Consider the following 11418-nt stretch of genomic DNA (forward strand, 5'->3'; position numbering starts at 1 on the left):
ATTTGAAAGAGGAAGTTTACAACAACACAACATGTGAGGGGGTTAAAAGCAAATGGGTGTTAGTAAAATAAAAATAAACAGAACTAAAAGTGAACTTCATGTTGACATTAATGGGCGTTCCAACCAGGAACAAAGTAAAAAATTATCAATACAGAAAAAAAACTCTTCCTGTTCACCTCTTCAAGCCCAAAAATACACTGCAGTAGCACCCTAAACTAAAACTACCAATGGGTTCCCTGTTTTCCTTTCTGAACAATTCAAAGGTCCCTCTCTATCTCCCCATACATCCACCAACCACTAGAACACATCTCCAAAGTTCTGCCGGGCCAGCTCAGCTTCCCCTCAGAAGAAGTTCCACCAGATGAAGGAGCCTTTTGAGAGGCAGCTGGCATCGTGATTGGACTGTACTTTGGTCTGTTCCAATCCAGCTTCAGCTCCAGAGACGGCAGGCGGGACGAGTCAACGGAGGCCGGGTGGACGAAGGCATGCAGCTGAGTACAATCCAGAAAACAACAGAGGAGGAGTGCAGGGCCAGAACAAACAGAGTAGCATTGTATGTCTCTTAGAAAACATCATAGTATAGCCTTTGGTATGAAAAAACGCCATCATATACATCGTATGTTGTACAAATAACAAGTCAAAGGAAAGAGACATACATTGTAGAATTGTAGTAATTGTGGGCTGACTGATTTACTGATTATCAGTATTTTATTTTTTACTGATTTACGGTAATAAATACATTTAAAAATGGCACTACTTTGGCTCTGAACCTTTATCTACCTGTGGTCGCTCTGTCCTCCTTTAACTTAACATCTGTAAACAAAACAAAAACGTATCAACAAAGTTTTCCGTTAGTGTTTGTGTTCTTCTAAGTTTAACTCCAAGATTTTAAATACTTTCATTTACTGCAAATGAATATCGACTCCAAATGTCTCACTAATAATCATTATCAGCCTTAAAAACCCACAAAACACCCCTCTATACTCGACCACACTTAGTACAGTCCGGTTCCCCCTTCTATAAATCTGCTTGGAATCGTCCACTTCCTGTTTGTCAAAGTGGCCTTCTACCTGGACAGGTTTTGTTGGAGCTCATGCAACAAACATTTTGGGTAACTGCACTTTAATATGGATGGATGACACTGAATTAGAGTCTGTTTTAATGAGACTGAGTTAAGATGTGTAGCTCTGTCATTAAATAGGAAATTATTTCTCAGAATTCACAGAGAAAAGTCTGAAATGTTTGCTAGGTTAGCGTCCCACATGTTCTTTGGCTCAGCTAAAGCTAACTCTCTCCAACTTCTGGATCTCTTGAGTTGCTTGTTGTTAAAATATCTTGCTAGATTTGCTGAAGCTCAGAAAGTCTGAGATGTTTGTTCAAAATAAGCTCATTCTCAAGTCTTATCTGAACTGTCCTCTTTTGTTTGAACTTTCCCTAAACTTAGGAGTTAATGACAGAGCAGCACATCCAGACTCAGTCTCATTTATGTAGAGATTAAACTTCAGTGTCATTCATTGATGTTAAAGTGCAGTTTTTCAAATGTTTGTTGCACATGCTCCCGACCAAACCAGTCCAGGTGGAAGACGATGTGAAGAGAAAGCTCCAGAGGATGAATATCACACATTTACGTTGGAAATAAATGTCCTTCAATTTCACATTGTCAAGCAAATGATGTTCAAATCTTTGAGTGTTTTGTTGATGTTGGTTTCTAAATGTTTTTTGACACTCGGCCCCAAAGATTAAAACCTTTTACGGCTCACAAGCTGCAACAATTTACACATTATCAACTATCTTTCTGACTAAACTAAGATAAAAAGTGAAAAACTGTCTGATTCCTGCATCATGAATGTAAATCTTTTTGGTTTTTATGACAGTAAACTGAATATATTTGGGTTTGAGATTTTATAAACCAAAACAAGAAATGAATTACTGGAGAAAACAATCAACAGATTAATGGACAAAGAAAATGTGTTTTCCAGCATATATGGCTGAATTACTCCAACATTACAAGATACATACAATTTTAATTCAATTTATTTATATAACGCCAATTACAGGTCAAATTGTCTCAAGACGCTTTATGTTAATATTTTTTGTCATTTAAAATATGACAAAGTAAGAAATTTAAACCGCTTGACTAATCCAATTTATTATTTGGTTTTTAAGAGACTAATGGACAATTAAAATAAGTTTCTCCACTAAAACTAATAAACATTAGGTTAAATAGAAGGAACAATTTTAAATACTGCAGTCCCACGATGACAAGAACAAAGTTTGTCAACAAAAACTAAATCTGCTGGTGGATTCCATTAAAGTCCTAATAAATGATAAAGTGTGATACTAAAGGTTTGTGGTGCTAAAAATCTCCAAGTAAAGATATGAAGTTGAACATCTGGATGGAGGTTGATAAAAGTTGACCTTCTTTCATTTCTCTGGAGCGACTCCAAGGATTTTATGGATGGTGGTTAAAGACCTGCTCTTCTAGTGGTCTTCCTTCTAGTCGCTGTAAAAAGTCAGTCCATCCTGGCCGACTTCAACACCTCTTCATGACAAGTTGTTCTGCCTCCGACCAGGTGGAAACTCCAGAAACTCGGGAAAACCTGTGGAAACTCGAAGAACTCGTGGAGACTCGAAAAACTCGTCGGGCGGGGGAAGGTGTGGTGGGCGGTTGGGGGAGGTGGGGGAGTAGAGGGGGGAGGCCGCCACCCACCTCCCCGCCTACTCTCCGCCCTGACTCCACCCAGACTCCGCCTTGGCTCCACCCATGTGGTCACTTCAGGAACTACGATGCCAAAGGGACGACGAATTTATTTCTTTGTATCTGATCTGTAGCTCAGTGAGTTAAGGATTTGCCTATGGAGCTGCAGGTCGCTGGTTCAAGACCAGACACTTCTTAAATTTTCTGAAAATCCTGACAAAGACAAACAAAGAAAAAGGCCGGTGGCGGGTCTCGAACCAGCGACCTTCCACTTGGTAGTCTTCTTCTTATCCCCCTGAGCTATTCGCTCAGATACTAATTCTTCTTTTTTTTGCGCATTTATCATCTATTTTTTTCCATTTTCGAGTTTTTTTTTTAATTGAGTCTCGACTCGACCGTTTTTCTCAGGAGGTTGGACTTCAGCCTTTGGGCTGGAGGGTTGAACCCTCAGTTCCAAGACTTTCCAAGCCTCCAGACCTCCCGAGTCCTCAGGACCTGAGCTTTCACACAGTCTGAGAGCTGAAATTTTCCAAGTCCCACAGTAGTTCTCTGTTAGATTGAACTTTTGGACAGTCCAAGGACTGAAAACCTAGGAGTTCTTGAGTACTTCTCTGTTAGTTTGACCCTTTAGACAGTCTGAGGACTGAAAACCTAAGAGTTCTTGAGTACTTCTCTGTTAGTTTGACCCTTTAGACAGTCTGAGGACTGAAGTTTTAAAGGTTTCTCAGTACTTCTCTGTTAGTTTGAACCTTCAGACAGTCTGAGGACTGAAATTTCAAAAGTTTCTCAGTACTTCTCTGTTAGTTTGAACTTTCTGCTTAACAGAAGCCTTAAAACTTGTGACCATGAGTCTTGATTTCACATTTAGATCATCCATCTGAGTTCTTCTCAGACCTTCACCTGCGGGTTTTTTAGAAATCCTCAACAAACTTTGATTCTCTTCACTGAACAGTAAAGTTTGTGGAGATCAGAAAGTAACATTAGTTTGATCAATGCCTACAACTACTAGTAGACTTTATCTGGAAAGCAGTTTTCTGAAATGAGTTCTTAGTAAATCTGTCCACAATCAAACCAAGAACATAGAAAGTGGAAATGTTTGAAGAAACAACTTGATGTTTTCATTTTAGACTAGAAAACACTTTAACCCTTTGATGCATAACCTGGGTCAAAAGTGACCCAAATCCAATGGAAAATGGGTATCTCCTCATGTGGTCTATGCATCAAAGGGTTATGACCTTTATCTGTTTTTGCTCTTTTTGATCGTTTTGTCTCTTCTGTTTAATTTGATCTTCTAAAGTTTAACTGGTGTCTTTTCAAATGTTTTGTTTTTACTTTGATTCTTCTTAAATGTTTAGTTTTGCTCTTTTCTCACCTTTTATTCTTTCCTAATGTCTGATTTGATTTCCAAATGTTTTGTCTTTTTAATGTTTAATTGTTGTTTTTTCAAATGTTTTATCGGCTTGTTTGAAAAATTTCCTTTTCTTTCCCCGTGTTTAATTGTTCAATTAAATCTTTAAGGTTTTTCTTTTTAAATGTTTTACCACCTTTTAATGTTTAATTTTCTTTTTAAATGCGTCATTGTATTTTCTGTTTAATTCTTATTTAAAGTTTTATTGTCTTTAAGATTTAATTTTCTAATTAAACATTTAATTTTTAATTAAATGTTTTGTCTTTTTAAAGGTTTAAAAATCTAATGTTTTGTATTTTTTAAAAATGTTTAATATTCTTCCTGTTTAATTGTATTTTTTAAAAGTTTAATTATCTAAAATATTTCATCTTTAATGTTTCATATTTTTGTTTAAAAATGTTTAATTTCATAATTACATGTTTTGTATCTTCTGTTTAATTATTTAATTAAATATTTTGTCTGTTTAATTTAATTGTATTTAATGTTTAATTTTCTTTTTAAAAGTTTTGTTGTATTAAATGTTTTTTTCCTTTGATTTAATTGCTTTTTTAAAATGTAGTTTATTTCTTTTTTCTGTCAAGATTTTAACCTCAACCTTAGAAATGAAACAAACTCTTAAATCACAATGAAAATACTTCTGTTGTCACAATCATGAGTTAATCAATTATTCAGTTCATCAATTCAACTTTATTTGTTTAGCACCTTTCACACAGATGACAAAACTAAACAAGCAAAGTGAAAAAACTATGCTAAAACTATGATTAAAACTCAAAAACATTAAAAAAAAATTTAAAAAAAAAAAGATTTAACATGGTAATAAAATATGTTGTGTCCAGGGGATGGAGGGAGTTTATTGAAGTCTTCTTGGGCTCACATGGGAAATCATTTAAAATATAAACTTGATATTCGGTCTAAGGAAACTGGAAACTGCAGAGTGACAGAAGAACCAACAATATCTCCTGTTTTCTCCTTTAATGAGTCAACTCTTCTTGTGCTTTCAGACCAAAGAACTACAGACTCTTCACAACCTGCTCAAACTCTTGGTACAGGACCTCACCACACGGGTCAAGAAGGTTTCCTTCTCCTCATTTCTACTCTGAAGCTCACCTTCTCCTGCTCAAACTGCTGATAAATGTTTCTGCTGCTCTAAAGTCTGGTTTCCAGAACTTCCTAAAAACTCTCAAAAGTCTCTTCTGCTGCAGGTTGCTTTGTAGAACTGTTGCAGAAAACCTCACTAAACCACATGGAGGGGCCTCAAGATAGTCATCCAAATGAAACCATACAAAAACCAAACTAGCACAACCCAAACGCTAAAGTCTCCTGCAGCCTACCAGAGAACCTCTGAGAACAGAGAATCAGGACAGGAACTCTTACCTTCTGGACAACCAACGTTGCTTCACAAACAAGAATACAGAATGTGTCTGACCAGCCAAGACAAAGACACAACTCAGCTGTATCAAATCCACTAATCACTGCACACATTAGCACCATGTGCTAACTGTGGCTAAAGAACCACATTTACCAAGACAACTATCCAGTACAAAGTCCTAAAACACACCAAGAAACACATTAAAGCCTATTTTACTGCTGGAAGCTGCAAGCCAACACCTAAAGAACAAACTAAAGCAATGGAGCCAAACCCGGTTCATGGTGAAGAGAAGCAGAGGAAATGTTTGTCTGCAGCTAAATAAAGCAGGAAGACACTGAGCTGCTCAGGTGTTCCTGATAACACCGAGCAGCCACCTGGACAGCCAATAGGAACGCGGCTTACTGGGAGTCCAGAGGGCTGGGTTAGTGAAGGAAATTTAGTTTAAAGTTGAGGCAGAAAGTTAACAAAGTTGAAAACCACCTTCTGATACCTGAAATCTCTGAGTTTTCACACAAAGAACACCTGAACATGTCAAACTGGTTTCATAATAGAACCATCATTGTAAAAACATCATAGTATGGTGTGTTGCTCAAAAAACATTAGGACCCGGCTGTCTAGGGTCGCCAAGGAGCAACACAAAAACAGGACAAACGCTGGTTTCCAGGGGGTTAGGAGGATATTTATTTGAAAGAGTAAGTTTACAACAACACAACATGTGAACAGAAAAATCACAAAGTCTATCTTTAGTTCAGCTGAAAATACTAGTTTTTGTCTTTTTTATTGACCAAACTTTTCAGGAAGTAGATGAAGAATAATTCAAGCTCTCACGTAGAAGTTCAACTTATTTTGGATCCTTGTGGAGAGTTTAATCTTAGTTTGTAAAGCTGTTGAGTTTTTAGAGTCACATGGATTGTTTTGACATTTAATAACCGAGTCCTGAAATAAAATTACAGTTGTGGATTTCTGTCATTTAGTCTGGACTAAACAAATAAGGGCAGCATAAATCTCAAACGTCATTATGGGGAGTCTGGATTGAGGTTTCTCAATTGATAATGATCAAAACATGAAATTTAGTTTGGTTTAAAAGAATATTCCACCTTAAATCTTTGAATGTTGACCTAAAAGGTTGGTTTCAGGAAGTAGTCCACCTACAAGGTACTCAAACATCCACCTTAAAGGAACATTCCACCAAAAATCCTTGGACATGCACCTGAAATGTTGGTTTAACCTAGTATTCCATCCAAAATCCTCAAAGAGACCTGAGGGGCTGGTTAAAAGGAATATTCCACCTAAAACCCCAAATATAGACCTGAAAGGGTGGTTCAGAAAAAAATCCTTCAATGTAGACCAAAAAAGTTAGTATGGAGGAATATTCCACCTGAAATGTAGACCTGAGAAGTTGGTTTGGAAGAATATACCATCCTAAACATCCTTAAATGTAGACTAAAAGACGGTTTGGAAGAAAATTCCACCTAAAATCGTCCAATGTAGGTGAGTTTAATGGTATATTCCACCTAAAATTCACTACTGTAGACCTTGGAGGTTGGTCTGATGGTATATTCCACCCAACATCCTTGAACATAAACTTAAAAAGTTCATTCAAAGGAATATTTCACTTAAAATACTTCAACGTACACCAAAAAATCTTGGCGTAAAGGAGTATTCCACCTTAAATGTAGACCTAAAGGATGGTTTGGAGTAATATTCTACTCTAAAATCTTCCAATGTAGACCTAAAAGGTTGATCTGATGGTATATTCTACCCAACATCTTGGAATATTTACCTAAAAGGTTGGTTTAATGGTATATTCCCAGAAGAACCCTTGAACATCAGGTTTAATGGTATATTCCACCCAAAATACTTGTGCATATACCAAGAAGTCAGTGTAAAGGAAATGTAGACCTAAAAGGATTGTTTAAAGGAACATTTAAACTGTTATTTTCATTATTTAATAATGTGTTATCAGTCAGAACCCTGGCAAACTTATTTTCATCAGTTTTATTAGTGGAAGTCACAAATAAAGGAGCTCTTGGTTTTTCCCGGCGTTACTGAGTCCAAAGCTGCTGTTTCAACACAGAACGTTCACATGGATCCACAAACCTCTCAGCACTCAAACATCCACAGACAGGAGGCCGGCTGGGCCGAGGCTCGGCGGCGTCCTCAGACCCACGAGTCGGGGAGTCGCTGAACTTGTTGGTCTGGTTTGAAGGCCTCCGTGTGGTCCAGTAGAAGTCCACGTAGTCGGTGTTGGCTTTGAACCACAGCGACTGGCCACCATCAGGTGGACCGGCTCGTCCTCGTAGGGCTCCTCCTGTAGCCTTGAGGGAACCACAGGAACATTCAGTAGCTGTTGGAGTTCTTCCTGTCAGGCTTGTGGTAGAACGGCTCTGAAGAATCTTGTACTTGTCTTATCTGGAACAATCTAACAGCCTAAACTGTTAACAACAGTGTAAAGAAGCAAACACACAGGCATAGATTAGGACTCAAACTAGATTGTAGAAAACAAATCAGCTTAGAGGCATTTGTTCACACGTGGCTAAACAGGAGGCCGTCCAATCAGATTGGAGGTCTTCACTCTGTAGGTTGTTTGTTTGGTGAGACTCTTGGACCTCCATCAGCTGACGTGGATGTTTGATGGTCTTCCTCTCTAGTGCCAGATGATTCATCCATGAATTCAGCAGCTACAGACTGAAATGAAGCTCATGCTGCCGTTATTGAATTCCTGTTCCAGATCAAATGTTCAGAGCTCACCTTGAATGCAGCCGTCTGCTGTCTGGATAGTTTTTCTCATTGTAGTCTTCAATAAAGTCTTTTTCCTCATGTAAGGATGTGGTGAGACTCTTTCTCAGTCTCTGCAGACGTCCCTCATTGTGCATCTCCAGAGAAGAAACAGAAAAACTGGTCACTGCTTCAGCATCACAAACGCTCTCCAGCATTGAGAGTGTTTTAGGAATTCATTCATTGTGTTGTGAACTTTGAAGGAGCAGAAACTTTACAGCTGCCAAAGATATGAGCTCCAATTCTGGAAGTTTTAGGAAATTAAGTTCATCAAATGAACACTTGATTCTTGCTGATAACTGTCATTAAATTACTGAAGAAATCCAACATAAAAAACTGTAAACTCTCAGGCAGATTTTGTTAAAGTTTGTCTATAATTCTATCATCATGTTCTGGAACCAGGACTCTACAGAAGTTCCTTCAATCAGATACTTGTGTGTTTCTATTTAAGGCCTCAGGTTTGAACGTACAGCAGAGGATTAGAAAGGAGTGATTTTAATATTTAAATCAGTCCAGTAAATGTTTGGTGTGAAAATTATTAAAATTTTGATTTAGATAGATTTGTGTCAAATAATATTGTAGAGTTTCACTTAAATATATCCAAATGAGTTCAGTGTATTTACATTTTATAGAATATTTGACTTCTTAATCTCAATACTGTACGGTGTGACCCTAAATATTATAATAATGATGTCAATTTAAATAATATTTTAGTGCAGTCATAAACTTTAATCAGCTAAACTTAAATAGTAAATATCACTGTACAATCTTAACCTGAACATTCATATTATTGAGGTAAATTTACATAAATCATGATATGAGTCTTAACTGGAATATTTCTAACATTAATCTTTTTGTATTGTGCTGATAAACAACAATAACCTGACTTTCAGATAATATTTGTTGTCTGTGATTGTGAGACTAAATTCTTCCACATTCTGGAACTGGACTGCATTTCCCAAAATGGAAACATGGACAGAATTTAACACTCATGTATCCATGGCAACGCTAACATTTCTGCTTCTTACCAAAGTTCACAACACAAGTAAAGATTTTAATGTAAAACTTCAGGGATGACTGCTGACCATAAGTATTCTGATCAATACTTCATGATCAATATCAGGACAGATGTTACAACTCCAGCTGTTGCATTAGACTGCAGTTATTCACAGAGAAATTAAAACATCACATTCCTCATAAAAACTAGATGGGACTTTTATTAAATAAAGTGTTGGTGAATAAACAGTGTAAAAAGTGCAAAGCAGCTCCATTAAATCGGGAGATGTGAGACTTCCACAGCATGGATCACCATCTGCTGTGTTGATTCATAGCTGAATGTCAGAATGAACTGAGATAGAAAAGCTGCTTTGAGCTGCAACATTACGGTCTGACAATCCAACACCATCACAGTTTTCATCTGGTTGTTTTGCTCCAACATGCTGTGAAGTTCAGTTTTTACCTGAATCAATACAGAGATTCTATTTCCAGCCAAGACTGGAATAAAAATTAGAATGTTATGAGGTTATTAATACATCTAGATCCTTTCAGATGGAAGGATTTACTTCTAAGTTCTAATTCAAGTTTCAGTTGGAGCACATTGCATTCACAAAGAAAAACAGTGATACCTTCATAGCAACATTTAATAAACCTAAAGCTTCCCTGTTGGCACATTGGTGGAGTTTGTTACTGAGCATCTGAACCTTAAATCCAGTGAGACGACCGTCTTCAGTCGAGGCCAGTCAGAGAACTTCAAGACCTTCCATCAGCTGGACCAGATGTGGCATCATCTCCCTCTGAACATCTGGATGACAGGAGAAAAGACAGAAATCAAACAGATCACAGAAATACAATTTATTCACTTTCATCATTTTATAAAAGTAGCATGAACTTTATTAAAACTTGACATCAGTAATGAAAGTAAATGTTTTTATCTCGTGTTGAAGCTAAATTTAAAGTCAATTTTAATGACAGTTTATCCTGAGAGGAGTGAGAATGGAGCTTTTCTTTCCTTTTTAGAATATTCCCTCAAAATATTCTGTTTATTATTGGCTTTAGAAGCATTTTTCTTTATTTATTTTTAGATACCTCAGACTGATACACTTTGCTGGTTTGCAGATAATTTCAAGTACAATGACAATAAAGATCTTCTATTATAACATATTTTGCTAAAACAAGAACTGCAAACCTTCTCTACCATCTCAGTCTGCAAAATTCCAACTGCAACCAATAATTATCTGATGTACTTATTATTATAATCTTTACTGAACCAGCCCTGGAATTAATAAAAATCTGTATATGGATATGATTTTCTCTGATGGGACCACTATGGAAGCCGTAGTAACAATTAACTATCCTTTGAAGGGAAAGATTAGGTCTTCATTCAGGTGGATAAAAAATGCTCTCCCTTAAAAAAACAAAAAACAAAAAAAAACTGCATACAATAAAGTAAATCTCTTCTGCACTGCACACATACTACACTTTTGTAGAACTCTGGATGTCAGAGTAAAGGCAGACAGATCCACCAATCAGCCACAACATTCTGATCACTGACAGCTGAAGAGAACAACATCCATCATCTTGTTCTAATGCAACGTTCTGCTGGGAAACCTTGACGTTCATGTGGATGTTTGACATGTACCACCACCTAAACACTGCAGGACAAACAACCCCCTAGTCTCCATGGCAACAGCAGTCCTTGATGCCAGCTGCCACCCTCAGCAGGACAAACTGAAACTGCTCAGGAGTGGTCCGAGGAACACGACAGAGCTAAGCTGTTCACCTGGGTTCCACACTCCCCACATCCAGATCTGACTGAGCATCTGTGGGATGGTCCAGGATCAGCCTGGTCTCGGTAGGACCCACCCTGCAACCCACAGGATCCACAGAATCCACAGGACATCCCCAGAGGTTATGATGAACCACTGGGTCAGAGGAGTTTTAGCAGCATAAAGGGACCAACACAGTATTAGTCAGGTGGTCATGATGTTATACTGTTATATTGTCATGCTGATGATCAGTAAATGTTACCATCAATTATAACGTCCACATTGATCAGGAAAAAAACAACTATCAGTTCATTCAGAAACTGTGGGGTTAAACCTAAAAAACACAGACCTCAACAGCAGTTTGTTTCAAAGCAGAACACCAGCCGGTTTTCACTAAAGA

Source organism: Amphiprion ocellaris, chromosome 16, assembly GCF_022539595.1.
Source record: "Amphiprion ocellaris isolate individual 3 ecotype Okinawa chromosome 16, ASM2253959v1, whole genome shotgun sequence".
In the NCBI taxonomy this organism is placed as follows: domain Eukaryota; kingdom Metazoa; phylum Chordata; class Actinopteri; family Pomacentridae; genus Amphiprion; species Amphiprion ocellaris.